The sequence below is a fragment of the Marmota monax genome, unplaced genomic scaffold, assembly GCF_021218885.2.
Source record: "Marmota monax isolate L192 unplaced genomic scaffold, Marmota_monax_Labrador192_F-V1.1 WCK01_AAM20220418_F8-fsc00070, whole genome shotgun sequence".
NCBI classification, from domain to species: domain Eukaryota; kingdom Metazoa; phylum Chordata; class Mammalia; order Rodentia; family Sciuridae; genus Marmota; species Marmota monax.
Window position 1 is genome coordinate 5,630,108 of NW_026692116.1, and position 18,008 is coordinate 5,648,115.

The window sequence follows — 18,008 nt, forward strand, 5'->3', positions numbered from 1 at the left end:
GGTCCAAAGACTAAGTGGGAGATGTGAATTAGCATATCTATTTTCTAGGTAAATAATAACTGCCATTCTTAATGCTTCTGACTTCTCATATAGAATATCTAAAATGGGACAACAATTAGCAATGAACATGATTCAAATTTGATGAGTAAATTGATTATAGTAATACTATTATTGTATGAACAATAGTCATAATGACATAGGAGATCATTTTGGGAGATAAATATTTAAGGGAGAAAATGTTTGTATATTAAAAATATGGTTATAAGATGGAGGAACATGGAGGGGAGAGGAGTGGGCTGGGACTGGGTAGCCTATGAACACCTCAGAGCTGAGGAAATGGATGAACAGAGGAGGCAGAATGTTTCCTATCAGTACCTTTGTTGGCTAGAAGAAGCCAAGAGCTAAATGGAGGCCTGCCTGAAGGAGGAGCTTTCCCTCCCTGGTATAGCTGAAGGACAGCCTCTGCAATGGAGCGCTGCTGGCTAAATGGGGCCACTGTTTTGCACCCTCTGTGGTTCCCTTGAAGAAGATCTGTGATGTGGAGCAGCTGCAGTACCAGGCAACAGGCTTGTATTTCCATCACACAGACACCCTCAACTTTTGCTGTCTGCAGTAGCCCACATCAGTCTGCCTTTGACCTTATTCCCAGAGACCACATCATCTATGACAAGAAGAACATGCTCCAGGTTTTCTACTGCATTCATGCTCTCAGTCTCTTCCTCTTCTAGTTGGGATTGGCCCCTCAGATACATACATGATTTATATGTGATAGTGAAATTCGACAGCTGAGGAACTCAGCAACATGGCCTCTGAACTGCCTTCAGCAAGATGGGGGGGCATCTGGCCAATGAATTTTCTGTGGATAAGGCTGCAATCCACATAGCCATCCTTGCCATCGATGAAGTAGTGGAGTGAGGGGTGGTCCAGAACACCCTGGCTGCCTTGCAGAATCCTAGTGATCTTCTGGGGAATCTTTGAGAACCTCTGGCAGCCATCTACCAGGAAATGTTGGCCCTGGCCAAGATGGAGAAGGCTGCCAGTGCCAGGAACCATGATGACAGAGAAAGCCAGGACATCTATGACTACTACCATACCCAGACTGAAATCCAGGGCAACCTCAACCATGTCAATGTCCGTGAAGCTCTAGAAGTCATTGATGAAGCCCTGGAAAGAGAGCCCAGAAGCCTTGCTTGAGGCCCTTCAGGACCTTGCCCTGGCCCTGCAAGAGGTGAGGAGCGACTTTGCTGACTGGTATCTGAAACAAGTGACCTCAAACAGAGAGCAGAAAGCACAGGAGGTGGGCCTGGTAGAGCTTTTGGAAAAGGAGGAAGATCAGACTGCTGTGGCTGCAGCCAACAGCAAGAGTGGTCAGAACAAGCCATGCTCCAGGCTGTGAGGTGGGTCAACAAAGCCATTCAGAGGGGAGTGGACGTGGACACAGTGAAGGAGCTGCGTCCAGTGTACCCCTTTGCTGCCACTGTGTACCAGCAGGAGCTGGCAGTGCCCCAGCGACAGCAGCAGGGGGAGCTTTTCCAGGAGGAGTTCTTCGTGGCTATGGAGATGCTGTCAGCCATAGTCCTGATTAATAGGAACCTGGAGGCCAGGGATGCCTGTGGCTTCTGGAACAGTCTGACGAATCCCATCACTGGCCTAGCAGAGGTAGAAGGAGAAAATGCTCAGTGTTACTTTGATGCCTTGGTGAAGCTGCGACAGGTGCATGGAGTGGATGGGACTTTCCCGAGTTGGAATGACCTGTAGGGCACCGTGAGCCAGGGCACAATGCCCAGGTCCAAGAAGATACCAATCAGGTCCTTGTGGTCAGCCTTATCAATGAGGCTCTGGACCAAGGAAGCTCTGAGAAGACTTGTCAGCCTCCCTGTTGCTCCTCGGTATCATCTCTTCCTTGTGGCAGCCAAAAGACAGAAGGCCAAGGTGACAGGGAATCCTGGAGCTGTGCTATGGCTGGAGGAGATCCACCATGGAGTGGTCAGAGCCAACCAGAACACAAGCACAGCTTGGAGAATGGTCCTTGGTGTGGCTGCTATCAATCAGGCTATCAAGGAAGGCAAAAGCAGATGTTGAAAAACTCCTCCATGGCCCTCCGAGGGGTAGTTTCTGACTGTGTGGATGACTACCAGTGGGTCCTGGAAGGTGCTGTGGAAAAGAAGCTGTATTCTAGGGGACATAGCTTTCTGGGTTCAACATGACATAAAGGATGGCACTGCCTACTATGTTTTTAGGGGATATGGGAGAACCCCCCCTCCCCCAATTGCCATCTCAACACCTCCCACCTGACTCATGAAGAGATCCAGTCAGCTATCACCAAAGCCACTGCTGCCCATGACCTCCAGGAGCTCTGGAAGGCCAATGTTGGCTTCATCGTCCAACTCTAGGCCTGCCTCCATGGCTTCGTAGTCCTCCAGAAGTTTGCTGAGCATTCACACTTTCTGAGGACTTGGATTCCACCAGTCATCAAAATCCAGGCTCACTGGCAGGGTTATAGACAGCACAAAATTTACCTGCAACAGTTGCAGTATTTTAAAGCAAACCTGGATGCCATAATCAAGATCCAGGCCTGGGTTTGGAAGTGCGCAGCTTGGAAGCGATACCTCAGGTGACTGTGCTACTTCCAGAAGAATGTTGACTCCATTTGTGAAGATCCAGGCTTTTTTCCGAGCTAGGAAAGCCTGGGGTGACCACAGGATATTAGTCAGGGAGTGGTCAGAGCCAACCAGAACACAAACACAGCTCCCAGAATGGTCCTTGGTGTGGCTGCTATCAATCAGGCTATCAAGGAAGGCAAGGCAGCCTAGACAGAGCAGATGTTGAGGAACCCTGCCATGGCCAACCAGAGAAGTGAAAAATTCTTCTCCATATTAGCATGCAGCCCGCCCTACCTTCAGTGTGGTGCACAGGTTTGCCCACCTCCTGAACCAAAGCCAGCAGAACTTGTCAGCTGAGGCCCAGCTGCTGAAGCTCCAGGAAGAGATGGTCAGAAAGATCTGCTCCAATCAGCAGCTGGGGCAGGACTTCATCCTTATGGACATCAAGATTGGCCGGCTGGTGAAAAACCAGATCACCCTACAGGAAGTGGTCTCCCACTGAAAGAAACTGACCAAGAAGAATCCCATAAAACTAAAGGCCAAATGTTTTCTCTGATAAGTGGATGCTAATTCATAATGGGGTGGGGGTAAGGGATGAGTGGAAGAAATTTGGATGGGGCAAAGGGGAGGGAGGAGGGAGCAGGGGGGTAGGAAAGATGGTGGAATGAGATGGTCAGCATTACCCTAGGTACATGTATGATTGCATGAATGGTACGATCCTACTTTGGGGGACAACCAGAGAAGTGAAAAATTCTGCTCCATGTGTGTACAATGAATTGAACAGCATTTTGCTGTCATGTATAATTGATTAGAATGAATGAATGAATGAATTTAAAACAAAAGCAAAAAAACCAATACAACAACAACAACAACAAAAAGAAGACGACGAAGAAGAAGGAGCAGCTGTCAAATATTATGGTTCTGGACAAGCAGAAGGTATTAAAGTCGCTAAGCAAAGAGAATCTGCAGAAACTAGAAGCTTACCAGCACCTCCTCTACCTGCTCCAAACTCAATCCATCTACCTGGCTAAGCTGACCTTTCAGATGCCACAGAATAGAACCACCAAGTTCATGGAGGCAGTGATTTTCGTTTTATACAATTATGCCTCCAACCTCCGGGAGGCCAACCTGCTGCTATAATGAGTGGGGACAGAGCACCCTGTGGGAGATCCTAGGCAAGTTTATCAAGGACATGCTGGAGGAAAAGGTGCTTAGTGTCCACACAGACCCTGTCCACATCTACTAGAGCTGGATCAACCAGACTGAGGCCCAGACAGGGCAGTGCATCCATATTCCCTATGATGTCACCCCCAAGCAGCCCATGAGCCACCCCAAGGTCCAGAGATGGACATCTCCCTGGCAACTTGCTTGCCATGATTGAAAAGTTCCTTGTAGCCATCATTTCATTTTTGAGCCAAATTCCATATGGGCTGTGGTATGTGGTATGTAGCCATCATTTCATTTTTGAGCCAAATTCCATATGGGCTGTGGTATGTGGCTAAAGTTCTGAAGACAACCCTGGCAAAGAAGTTCCCTGATGCCACAGAGAGTGAGGTCCATAAGATGGTGGGGAACCTGCCGTACTACGGATTCCTGAACCCCACTGTGGTGGCTTCTGACATTGTGATCCTGGCAGTTAAGTGGTGCCCTGGCCACCCCACAGCACTATGCCTTGGGGGCTATAGTCCAGCTCCTGCAGCATGCATCGACTGGCAAGGCCTTCTCTGGGGAGACTTCGCACCTGTGGGTCCTGAATGAGTATCTGTAGGAGACACACCTCGAGTTCAGGAAGTACATCTGCAGAGTCTGCCAGATGCCAGAGCCGGAAGAGTAGTTTACGAAGGATGAGTACTCAGACATGGTGGCTGTGGCCAAACCCATGGTGCACATCATGGTGGGAGAGCTGGTCAACATGAATAGGCTGCTGCTGGAGCATCAGGACTGAATAACTACTAATCACTGGGAACCCCTGTACCAGCTCCTAGAGGACCTTGGGGAGCTGCCCACCATTACTGACCTCATTAGGGAGAACATAGCTGCAGATGGTCACATGGATCAAGCAAACTCAAAGTGTCCCTGATAGTCACCAACAAATTTGAAGGGCTAGAGGCAGATGCTGATGATACCAATGCCCAGAGCCTGCTTGTAAGCACCAAGCAGATGTTGGTTGGTATCACACTGGGGACTCCCTCAAGGAGATCCTGACCCTCTCAGCTTCCAGAAAGCAGGACATCTGTAGCCAGCACAGGCACTGGCAGCAGCAGAAGGCAGAGCTGGTGAAGCTTCAGGCCACATTCCAGGCCCTGAGCCCTAAGACTACTTTCTATGAGGAGCAGGGTGACTGTGACAACCAGTACACCTGGCCCCCAGCAACAAGAGTTCCAGGAAGGGGAAGAAACATCCATCTCTTCATTACACTGCTGCCCAGCTCCTGGAGAAGGGTGTCTTGGTGGAAATTGAAGATCTTCCCATCTCTCACTTTATAAATGCCATTTTTGACATCACTCCGGAGATGAGTAATTTGAAGTAAATGCCAATTTCCTGAGTGTGGACATAGAACGATGTGTTTGTGGGGGCCCATGTGGCACTGTTGTCCTCTGTGGCAGGATGGGCAAGGTGGCCTTCCATGAACCTCAAATATCGTCCCCTTGTTTATGGTCTCTTTATATGTGGGTTACTAGGGTATTTATTTTCTCTTCCACCCCTATACACCAAATAATTGTACAGACTTAATACTGGTTTTAATTCTTGCATCTTTTTGAGCTCAAAGAGTTCTCATTTGCCCTATTCAAACTAACATCCATGCAAGTTTTTTCCACCTTGTGTTAAATTCACCTTGGGTCAGGGCACTAGGGATCCTGCTGGTGTTTAAAAGTTCATTATCTCAGCTTCCTTTGTCTTCCACCCTCAGGACTCTTATGACTTAGAGCTGACTCTTTAAGCAGATTCAATGGATCTGAAGGCCCACTTCTGCCATAACATAAGGCTGGTGCCATAACTTAGCTATTGGAAATTGTGCTGCTGTGGGTATACATGTATTGTTTTAGTATGCAGATGAATAATTCTTTTGGATAAGTATCAAGGACTAGTAGAGCAGGGTCATATGATGGTTCCATTCCCGATCCCAAAGGAATTTTTCTAATTTCATAAAATTGTATTTTAGCTCTAAGGTCTATGAAAATTACTCATGAATAATTCAATTATCAGTTTTATTTTTTTAAATAACAATTTGTTCAAAGGAACATGTGCAAACTAATTTTTTTGCAATACTGATATATGAGTTCTTCATGTTACAAAACAGTAGGCATGAATTTTATATGTAGATATACAATGATAATTCTAGCATTACCCAGTAAGGTCTATTTGCCTTGTTAATAGGCATTTGGATCTAGAATTCTAAGAAAAAAAAGGCAGTTTCATAAATTTGCTACTTTTTCAAAAAATGGTGGAGGGTAGGACCAATCTGAAGAGCTATACTGAAAGATAAATGCTCCAAAATCAGAGTAGTGGGGAAGTAGAATAACAATCTGTTTATGGGGTGGAGCTTGTTGTTTTCAATTGGAGTATATTTTACGAATTTTTACTGTTTAAGGGCAACTTACATTTTTTTTTTGGTGATGTCTGTTAATGCCCTCTATTTTTCTCTTCAGTGGTTGGATTTTTTTCTTCTAGATAGAAGCTTCTTACATATTAAGGAGCCCTTTATGTGTGATTTGAATATCAGATATTTTCCCCAGCTTATAATTTGTATTTCTACTTTGCTGATGTTACTGTTATTTTTTTCAGCCATTAGTAGTGTTTCATTTTTAGATTTATTAATATTTATGGGTTCTGGATTTTGAGATAAAATTATAAATATCTTCCCATTCTAAGGCAAGAAAGGAATTTACCCATGTAATTTTATAGACTTTGTGTATTTACATTTTATATTTAAATCTTTGACCCATTTGGAATATATATCTTAGTGTATAGTATGAGATATAGATTTAACTTCATTTTGTCTGGATGCTGTTTATTTAAAAATTCATATTATCCTGTGGATTTAAGATGCTGTTTATTTGAATTTATTTCTAGAGTTTCTACTCAATTCCATTATTCTATTCCTATAAAAATCCTCAAGTGTGTAATTATTTAAGTTCTGTAGTATGTTTTTAATATAGAGAGGGTTATTCCATAATCTTTTATTTGTTTTCTTTTTGGTTCTGGGAAACGAACTCAGGACCTGTGCATGGCAAGTGTACGCTCTACCACTGAACTATAACCCCAGTCCCTCACTGATCTTTTTACAAGAGTTTGAGAAAAATCATTCTTGCTTGTTTATTTTTACACATGGACATTAGAATCAGTTTGCCCTATTCAAGAAAATAATTTGTTGGCATTTTCATTGTGATTGTAAAAAATTTTTAATTAAAATTTAGGGAGAATTGGCATATATTGACTTTTTTTTTTCCCTATCCCAAACACAGTTTGACTCTTCATTTGTTCAGATTCTACTTTGGGTCATGAAGGAATGTTTTAAGTTTTCCTCATAAATTTTGCGTATTCCTTATTAAATTTATTCTTAGGCACTCTTTCTTTGAGTTTGAATAAGTTTATTTACAAATTTGGTCTACTATTTTGTCTAGCCTTGAAAATTTAGAGTTCTTCAAAATTTTTGAAGCCCTCATTTTAATGCTATATTTACTTATTTTATGTCACTTCTCCACAATTTCACTCTAAATTTAATTGAAAGGCTTGGATTTTGTTTCTCAAAAAAATGTGAAAAATTGTAGTTCACCATTGAATTAAGGTTTTCATCCAGTTCCTTCCTTTTTTTTTAAATTTTTTATTTAGTTGTAGTTGGACACCTTTATTTTATTTTTATGTGGTGCTGAGGATTGAACCTAGTGCCTCACACGTGCTAGATGAGCACTCTATTGCTGAGCCACAAGCCCAGACCCCTTGCTTTTGTTTTTATTTGTTCTTTTTAGATATACATGACAGTAAAGTATATTTTGACATATTGTACATATATGGAGTATAATTTATTCTAATTTGGATCCCATTCTTGTGGTTGTATATGATGTGGAGTTTCACTGGTCACATATTCATATATGAACATAGGAAAGTTATATTTGATTAATTTTACTGTCTTTATTATTCCCATGCCTCCTCCCTTCCATCCATTGCCCTTTGTCTAATTAAATGAATTTCTATTCTCCCCCCCTCTTATTGTGTGTTAGCATCCACATATCAGAGAGACTATTTGGCATTTGGTTTTTGGGGATTGGCTTATTTCACTTAGCAGGATAATCTCCAGTTCTATTCATTTACCTGCAAATGCATAATTTCATTCTTCTTTATGGCTGAGTAATATTCCATTGTGTGTGTGTGTGTGTGTGTATATATATATATATATATATATATATATATACACATATATATATGCTTTATCCATTCATCTGTTGAAGGGCACCTAGGTTGGTTCTATAGCTTTGCTATTGTGAATTGAACTGCTGCAAACATTGATGTGACTGTGTTACCATAGTATGTTGATCTTGAGTCCTTTGGGTATATACTGAGGAATGGGATAACTGAGTCAAATGATGGTTCCCAAGTTTTCTGAGGAATCTCCATTCTGCTTTCCAGAGTGGTTGTACCAATTTGCAGTTCAATTAGGAATATATGAGTGAACCTCTTTCCCCACATCCTCACCAACATTTATTGTTACTTGTATTCTTGGTAATTGCTTAGGCACTCTTTATTGCAGTTATAATAGGATCTTTTCATTCTTTTATTTTGTAAAGAAGTATTCTATGCGTGTACATATGTATACATGTATGTGTGTATGTATGTATATATACATGTAGATGTACACATGTGTATATAATTAAAGTAGTTCCAAGAAAGGATGTATGTATTTAAATTAATTTTATATACTGATCCATACTTAATTTTCTATTATTTATGTATTTTTGTTGATTTTCTTTGATATATTCATACTTATTTATTAAAATATGCATGTATATTTTAGTTGACTTTCATAATATAATCTACATCATCTATCAATAGTGACAATTTTGCATTTTTTTCCAGTATTGATATGGTCACTTTCTCTCTTTCATCCAGTTCCCACATTGCTATTTCTAGTATCCCTTTAATAAGCAGTAGAAGAATGTGCATCCCTTTGTCTTCCTCTTGACTTGAGCCAGGCTCTTCTAGTGTTTCCCATTAAATCTGGAGCTGGCTTTGAGTTTTAAATTTACTTTCTCAACACATTACTATTTTGCCTTATCTGAAAACTGAAAATTTGGTCCAATGGTAAGATTCTTACATGTCCAATAATGTACTGTTTTAATCCCCCCTCCCATTTTTTTCCTATGAAACCTTATAGTATTTGCAAGTATGTATAGAAAAGTATCTGGAAGGATATTTAACAAATTGATCTAAAAGTTACACATCATATAAATAGTGATTGGTAACATCAGTTTCAACTAATAAATAAATCTAAAAAAAATCATAATAATTTTTTGACACAATTAAAAAATATGTTGGAAATTAAAAAAAAAAACTGTGGTTCTTCCCATGCCATCATTCTGGATTCCTTTCTGCTATTAATTTTTTATAATACAAAAATAAGACCCTCCTTTTTAAATATTATGGAAGTGATCTTTGCAAATAGCAATAAAAATGAGAGTATAGAAAAATGTAAGATAACAATTTCCTCTATTTAGAAGAGTTTTGGGAAACACATTCATCAGAAAACTTTGTTTCATTTATAAGAATTATTTACTTTTCTTTTTAAGGATGGAGAAAAAAAATCTCCAAGAGATGAAAGATTTTAATAAATTTTGGAAGCTGAAGTTGGGTTAAGTAGTGGTAATTGGCTTGGCCAAGTGGAAGAGGGACTAAACTAAGTGTTTAGAGGAGATAGCACTTGGCTGTGGGGTATACTGTGGAGGGGAGGGGTGGGGCATTAGACTGAAGGAGGTTTGCTCTAAAGTGATTGCTTTACTGAACTCTGAACCCCCTGGTCCTTCATATAGCCAGCCTGGACTCAGGTACTATACCCTAATGGTACCACCATCAATATAATACCCCTCTGAGATTAATGTTTCTTTTCTGGAGAAAGGATTTATTCTTTCATGGAGAGTTCCCACAATAAAAGGGCTAACTAAAGAATTGAAAGAACCCTTGAAAATGAAATATATGTTTGGAACAGAACTTTAGTAGAAGATTAGAAGATAAAGTTAAGGCATTCTCCTGGCCCAGGATTTCTCACTATGAACATTTGGGGCAGGGAATTTTTGTTGTTGTTGTTGTTTTTGTTGTGGGGGCTGTTCTGTGCATTGTAAAATGATTAGCAACCACTCTGGCCTCTACTCATTGTATGCCAAGACATCTGCTCTTTCCTGTGGTGACAACCAAAATTATCTACAGACATTGTCACATGTGCCCTAGGGCAGAGAAATCAACCTTCCAACTCCTCCCTTTGACAATTTCTGTCTCAGACAATAGAAAAGAAAAATGCAGAGATGATCAGTAGGATAAAGGGATGACAAAATTAGAGAATTAATATCGATAGTCTAATAGCCTATTAACAAGAATTCACAAGGAGAGAATAGAGAAAAAGGTAGGGAGGAAATTATTGAAGAAATACAAGAAAAAATTGCAGATAAAAGACCCTTTAATGTTCAATACAATTGTTTTTTTTAAAGACCTATTCTAAAATGCATCATTATGAAACTTAGACAACCAGGGAAAATTCTAGAAAGAAAAACAGATCAAATACAGAGGAATTGGAAACTAGAAAGACATTAGACATTTCAATAGCAGCATTAAAAGTAAAAGACAGTAAAATAATGTTTTTACAGTCTATAGGAAATTGAACTCAATCCTATCTAAATTATCAATCAGTAATAAGAACAGAATGCATTTTCAGACTTGGAAGTAAATATTTTCTCCCTATGTATCCCCTCTGAGTAAACCACTGGAGTCTATTGCAGCAAAATAAGAGCAAACTCAGTCATGTTTGGGCATTGGAAGGTATTATTAATGGACATTGGATAGATATGTTAAGGATTTTAGACAAAATTTAGGTTTAGATTATTTTAAAAGTGAAAAAGCAAGGCAATTGTTAACTCCAGGAACAGATTTTTAAGAAAAGTATTATTATGGCACACTACTTGATTCAGCAATGCCATTGTATTTACATTTTGTTATGAATGATGTAAACTCTAATTATTGTTTACTGAATGTGATGTGTCAAGCAAGGGTGTGGGCAAAGTGGTGGTGATGCTGGTGTATAAACAGCATGTTATTTTCCAATACCATGACAAGATGTCGATAAGTAGTATCTAAAACTGAAAATTAAGTAACATTGGAATATGGGTTCCATTAGGAATTGAAGAACACACAGATGCGTTGTAGGGAATATGGGGCAAAATAAGTGGAAAAAGGAGTAGGGCAGAGACTGATGTGACTCAAGGATGATGGTTTTTATTATAAGCCATTAAGAACCATTTGAGGATACAAAATATGTTATATGCTTATATGGAAATATCACAACACCCAATTATTTTATACAATTAATATGCACAATAATTAGTATAAGAATGAGAAAAAAGAAAATGTGAATTTTCATACATATATTTTATTTTTATTAAAAATAAAATGCAGAAAAAGCAACACATATTCATTATGGGGAAAAATCACATAAAATAATTAATTGTTATAATATCCTGAAATAGTTTCTTTCTAGAAATTTCAAAAACACAGATGAATATACTTTTAAATGCTCATAAAGTCTCACAAAAATTCTTGATACACTTTTTCCAACATAGTACTTGAGGTTATTTACTTTTTACTACTCAAACCTTTCTGATCAAAGTGTTCGGCTGCCACTAACAGCCTAGTGGAGAATTGAGGCAGTTTTCCAAAACACTTTTATCTTGCTATCTTAGCAAGAAGTAGCTTTTGGTCTCAGTTTTTCAAACAAATGACTCTATTTAGAAGTTTAAGAACCTTGGGAAAGAGAAGTTCATCAGGAAAATTTGCTTCAATTAAGAGAATTTTTGTACTTTTTAAAGTGCAGATGAATAATTTAATTTTTCTGAACTGTTTCCTTGAACCATTTCTAGGAACAAAGATACAAAAAGTGCAATTCAGCCTTCATACTTCACATTTAAAATGCAGAAAAACTTCGGAGTAAATACAGAATTTTGAGGAAGTATCATTGGAAAGGGAATATTGGTAAAACAAAGGTAAGAATAATTAAAGATCTAAATGTAAATAACAAAATTGATATTTTAAAGAAATTAAGCCGCACTAAAATTTTCAGGAAAAAATGTAGTTGATATAGTCTGTCCCTCAAGGTCACTGAGTTTTGATTAGTTTTCAAATTTTAACATTTAAGTAATATTTACATTTAATATTTAACTAATAATCCTTTTGAATCTCAGGCTTTGTCCTTCTTGCAGTTTGGTGATGCATTTATAGAAGCCTAACATGAAGGAATACAGTGGGACATATAGTGTATTCTGTGGGTTTATTTGGCCTGAGTTCTTGCTATTGTTGTTATTATTATTAAGAATAATGATAACAGAATAACTAACAACTAACAGAACAGAACCGAACAACTAACAGCCACCATTGACATTCCTACTAGTGTCTGTCTGTAGGGGGTTAGTTTTGATCCAGAGTCCTGAGATGACACTGAAATCTATCCTCTTTGTGGGCTGACCCCACATATGTCCACATACAACCATCCTGCCCAAGGAGTTAAGAAATAACCCAAATTATCAGATACTACACACATTGTGAAGCAACTATGATGAAACAGATGTGGTCAAAGAGCACTGCTGCCCTGCCTGGTATGTTCTGAATCTTAGGAAGGAAAATGGGAATATGCATTTGGGGGCCTGCAGGATGGATCTTCCTCCCTTCCTGAATACAGGACAGGTTTCTGTCCCTGTAGCACATTTTGTATTTTCCAAGTTAGTCTGAGCTTCTTTTGCTAAGACTGAGTCTTCAGAAGTAACTGAATTATTATTACCATTTTATAGATGAATAAATTGAGCCTCAGTGGAATTCAGTTAGCTAAAGTCACACAGCTCTAATAAATAGATGGACAGAATATCAGATTTTGATTTCAATTATATTGCTTTTTCCTTGAAAATAAATATGGACAGGGTGTGTGAGTTTTTTGTTTTTTTATTGTGTGTGTGTGTGTGTGTGTGGGTATGTGTATATGTTCTGGCCCAAATTTGAAGCAGATATGTATTTATGTGCATGTATATATTAGGTCAAATATATTAGCTCTATTGATGGATATTTCTCACAAGTAACTATCCTGTGTCGTTAACGGTGATGTTTACAAATAACTTATTTAGAACTTATGTCCTTTAAAAAAAAAAGGACATAAATTCTAAATAAGTAATTTGCTGTTTGCAAATTATAATAGCCACTACACTTATTATTTTGTTTTATTCCACACAATTCTTTCTGGTTGATCCAGTTTTCGACGCCATATAAAAAAGATTGAAAATATACTTAAAGGCAAAGTTTATGCTCTGGGCAATTTGAGATTCTCAGCTAGTATCAAAATTTCAAATCTTGCTTCAGACAACAGAGGGGCTCCAGGTAGGTGTAGGTAGAGCGCTGGAGCAGCACATAAAGAATGTTTTTCAGGAATTCTGGAGGAGGCAGGCCTCTTCCACTTGCCTCCTACCCAGTTTGGAATGCACCTGCAGCCCCAAACGAGAATGGGGCGGGTCTCGACTTTGGCCACGTCAGACGTGGCAGGAAGAAGCAGCAGTTCCCTTTCGTCTCCTTTCTGGTGATCAAATCATGCTGTTCATTAACACAGTATTTGGATATTTAGGGCAGAAAGCCAATTCATAATCTAAAAAGATTTCTGGTTGTGTGGCTAGTCCCGGTGCAGTCCCTGCGGAGGCGGACTCACTGTTCTCTCCGCTCCTGAGTTTGGTTACTTGCTTTGGAGATCCCGGGAACCACAAGCTGTGCCGCTGGTGAGGTGTGATCTTCCAGGATCCCATGGCAGCCTACCTCAGGTGTTGGCGATTTGGAGTCCTTTTCCCGGACTTCAGTTTCAGGACCGGAGGTGGGCCCCTGGGACATTTTCGCGGCCCCGCCCACTTTGGCCCAGGGGTCGGAGACGTGGGGAGCCGGAGCCGGAGCCTGAGCAGCCGCGGCCCCTTTAAGGAGCCGCTCTGCGGTAACCCGAGCCCGCAGTTCGGGCTGGCGCGGCGGCCGCGGCGGTAGCTGAAGCCTCGGCGACTGCTCCTCCAAGCGGCCCGGAGCCCGCGGCTTCCCAAGCGCCCGCGAGCGTCTCGCGGGGGTGGCTCTGGCCGGCACCAGCCTTCGGGCCGGGCCGAATGACCAGGAGCCTGTAACCACTGCCGCCCACTCCCGGCCCGGCGCTGTCGCCGCCCGTGCCCAAGTCGCCCCGGGACCCGGCACAGGTGACGCCGTTTGGAAGGGGCTCGGGGAGAAGGGCGGGCTCGCCTCGCCCCGCGGCTGCCTCACGCCGCCCCGGCAGGGTCGCCGCGGTTCCCACAGCCGGCCTAGCGCGGCCGAGGGCTCCTGCGCCCGGAGGCTGGGGGCGTCCCGCGCGGGAGGCGGCAGGGCCCCGGGCGGGCTGCTGCAGGTGCGGGGCGGCCGCAGCATCCTCCTCGCCCGCCGGCCCCCGCGCCGCTCCGGGAGCAGATGGAGTCCCGGGCCCACGGCCCCCGCGCCGCCCCGCGCCGCCCCGCGTTCCATTTGCGTTTCCCGGCTGCGCGATCTGGGATCCCCTCCCTGTTGGAGGCGTCTCCAGGGTCTGAGCCCAAAGCGGGTGGGTGCAACCTTTGGGTATCCAGGAAAAGCTTTTTTGCTGGAGACCTGCACACAAGCAGGCGCATCAAGTGGGTAACACCCCCCCCCCTTCCCAAACAAGTAGCTTTTATTTACCCTTGCAGCTCTCAAGTGGGTCCCATTTTTAGCCACCGAGTGCAGAAGAGTCCAGTGGGAAAGGGACCCAGCTCAGTCAGGGAGAAATTGGTTTCTATTTCCAGCTCTACCACTGTAACCCCTGCCAAGTTTATTAAAACTAAGTACCTCGGTTTACCCGACCTTGAAATGGGGTTTGTAATGCCAGTTCCCAAACTGTAGGAAACCTCTGTGAAAGCACTTTTATTTGTCTAGGTTCATTTAAGGGTCACTGTGGCTGGTCTGTATTTTCTGAATTATACATTGTTTGAGAGTTAATGTGCACTTTTTAAAATATAAAATTGTACAATTTAAAGAGTGATCTTTGACAAGTGTTTATGTTCAGATAGCAATTGAGGGGCAAGATGGAAGAGTTTGTGTGGATGGTGGGAATTGAAGTGTGAAGTAGACCAAAAAAAAAGTTTCATTTTAATAAAACCTTTTATGTAGTCACAAATGGGTTTGAGAAGAGTGAACCTTGTTTGGAGGTGTTTTAGATGAGATACTGCTATGTGAGCACATGGAGTGGAATATAGCCTTACCTTTGTGAAACCAATGTAATGAATTGAAGAATTCCAGTTCCCTTTTAAGTATGCTTTATATGAGGTAAATAATCTTTCCCCTTGTTTTTCCTAAATGGATGGAACTAAATTAGAAATGTGAACTCTTGTCATGTTAGAAACTTTGAAAGAATGACTTGAAGAACCATGTATTTTAGTTTGCCACCCCTGTCTTGCACCATATGATGATCCAGAGGATAATTTATTTTGAGGATGCTTTTTTTTTTCTTATTCCTATCTCTGCAACTCCTTTTGCCACATCGCCTCCTTCCAGAGTTTTGAATCTTTACTGTGTCAAATTGCATGAGTTTTCTGTGTCTAGGCTGACTGCCTTGAACCCAGCTGCTTAGTCATTATCATCATTTTTCTCTTTCTTTTCATTCTAAGCCTTCTTTACCCTGGTAGAAAGAATTATAGCTTTTGGCTGCTAAAGCCCTATACTTACTTGGAAGTGTCTAGGTATGGCTGTGGTCATGAGGCTGAAACGTTCATTGTAAACTCCAGAGAAGCTGAATCTTTGTCGGGGTTTTCTGAATAGAACCCAGGGTACAAATGGAAGAGTTGGCATATTTTTTTCCTTCATTTTTTTCTGAAATCTCCTTTGGAGAGATGAATTTGATTACCAAGGGGAGTCTTGGGAACAGGGTGCTGTCTGAAGTCTAACTCAGCCCTTGACTGATGGGGAGCATTCCTGCAAAGGAGTGGGAAAGAGGAAGTATGGGCTTGAGAGGGGATGGAAGGCCCTCTACAGCCAGATAACTAAAGTGTAAAGGAGCCCTGGATTCCTGATTGGGAGTGGGAGAGGGCCAGGTGTCGAAAAGGATATAGTACAGTTTTAAGGCAAATTCTAGAGTGAACCCGGGGTGCGATGGGCCCTTCTGTCCCTTTCTCTTAGAGAGTGTTTTTTGTCCCTCAGTATCAAATGCACCTATTCTACAGTTATCAGATCTGTTCACTCTCTTCCCTCCATGCTCTGAATGAGGTCTGGTGTCTATGTCCTCCTTTCAAAGCTGGCTTTCCCTTTAATAGAGGAAACCAATCAGTTTAAGTTGCAAGAAACCCTCAAAGTCTCCATTTACCCTTCCTTCCAGATTAATATCCCATATCTTACAGATTAAGAATTCATTTAGGCTTCAGTATCTCTTGGAAGGTTAAGAAGTGGGATACTTAGTTTGGCTGAGAAAAGTAAGCTGAATAGTCTATACTAAGATACAGAAAACTAGTTTTTCTTGAGAAAGATAATGAGTTAATTGCAACTGTGGGCACTTGGACAAGGGAGGGCAGGCATAGGGGTGGAGTTGTGCTAGACAGCTTGTACCCTTGTCCTTGAGAGAGGAAAGGATCCCACTAAGCTGGTATAGTCACCTTGTTGTGCTTTTCCTCCTTCCATTTGTCCTGTGAGCGGAAGAAGTTAACAATACGGAGGTGGAAGTAACCATCTGTTCACAGAAAGGGAAACAGACTTTAACTGAACAGTAGGGATGACTATGTTCACCTGGCATCGGTAACAGGCACTGGAGGTATGTATTACACCAGAGAATGCATCATGACAGGAAAAGTGAGGCTAATTTTGTAAGAAAGCCTGAGGTTATTTCAAGAGTGACTTTGGTGGTACTTTTTCTTGTGGGGATGAAAGGTAGCACACAAAGAAATGAAGTCCTAGTGCTCTGAGGCCTGCTATTCCTGGTGAGACAGTTGGATGTGCTGCAAGAAGATCCCAGACCTGAGGAAGCAGGATAAGGCAGAAATAGCAAAAGATGTTTCTTTGCTCAGAATGCTAGACTGTTCAGGGAGAAGGCAGTCCTGTTGGATACATGAGAAGGAGCTTGTGAAATCTGTGTAAAAGGCCAAGGTTTTTGAAAATAGCCAATGAAGATAGCTGGAAGTCTTCTCAGAGCTTGATGTCCTGCATGAGGGCAAAGAGCTGCTTAACAATGGGACCAATGTCAAGCGGGGGGCAAATGTGACAAAATGACAAAGGCTTATCTAAAGCAGTTTTTCAAACATTTCTGGATGACAACAGTACAAAATACATTTTTATTTTGAGACCCAGAACATAATTAAGTATATGTGTTCAATACCAGTTTCTATTTCTATTCTATTACTGTTTCTGTTCTGAGGTATACAGTTGATGGAGAGCTCAGTGTCTCCCTTCATCTTTCCTTCCAGATTAATGTCCCATATCTTACATATTAAGAATTCATTTAGGCTGGATCCCTGTTGGTGGGACAGAAGAGCACACCTGATGCCTAAGAGGTATAGGATGCATATAACTGAACGGCAGCTGGATGGGGGTAGATGCAAAAATGGGGACTTCCCACCAGTTTTGTATACTTCAAAGCAAAACAGTTTTGATGGAAGAGGAAGAAGTGAACTCAGATTTGAAAACAGATTTCACAAGAGCAATAGACTTTTCTCTGCTGGCTAAGTGAGAAGACAAATGGATCCTGAACAAATTGGCTGATGGATTTAGGTCATGTCCACTTTCATAGGCTGGGTAGGGAGCATGGGCTTGTAATGCAAAGTGTCATGGTGAGTGGGAGGCTCACACCTCCCCTTCCAGCTTTGAGAAGTTTGAGCAGAAAAAGTGGATAGAACGTGTTGTTTCTAAACCCCACTTGCTGATCAAACATGTTAGGAAGTTGGCTGCTTGCCTCACTGAGAATTGGAAAAGGATCCTCATTCCTTTTTTTTTTTTTTTTAAAGGGTTAGGCTATCGAGACTTCCTTAGAAGTCTGTTTCATGATCTATAACTAAGCTCAAGCTTCTGCCTCAACCAGCATCTGGGAGCTAATTAATCAAGGGCAGAGCCTATCTGCAGGCTTTTGATTTCCTTTTCATAACAATTAACATCTGACTGCAGCACCTAATACTCCCA

At 41.4% G+C, this 18,008-nt stretch overlaps 1 protein-coding gene and 1 pseudogene across 15 annotated transcripts in view; both read left to right on the plus strand.

The window, feature by feature from the left end:
* Window positions 1–276: 276 nt before the first annotated feature.
* LOC124105402 (ras GTPase-activating-like protein IQGAP3) lies at window positions 277–5,544 on the plus strand (annotated as a pseudogene).
* A 6,245-nt stretch (window positions 5,545–11,789) lies between these two features.
* Tlcd4 (TLC domain containing 4) overlaps window positions 11,790–18,008 on the plus strand; it is an 89,635-nt gene continuing 83,416 nt past the window's right edge. For 5 of the 15 annotated variants that reach the window (XM_058585395.1, XM_058585394.1, XM_046462176.2 and 2 more), the window contains exon 1: window positions 13,568–13,704. The gene's annotated coding sequence lies outside the window, so the exon portion shown is untranslated. Of the gene's footprint in view, window positions 11,846–13,488; window positions 13,705–13,926; window positions 14,066–14,388; window positions 16,651–18,008 lie in introns of those variants that run through there. The other 10 variants (XM_046462182.2, XM_046462232.2, XM_058585390.1 and 7 more) reach the window with 9 other exon arrangements.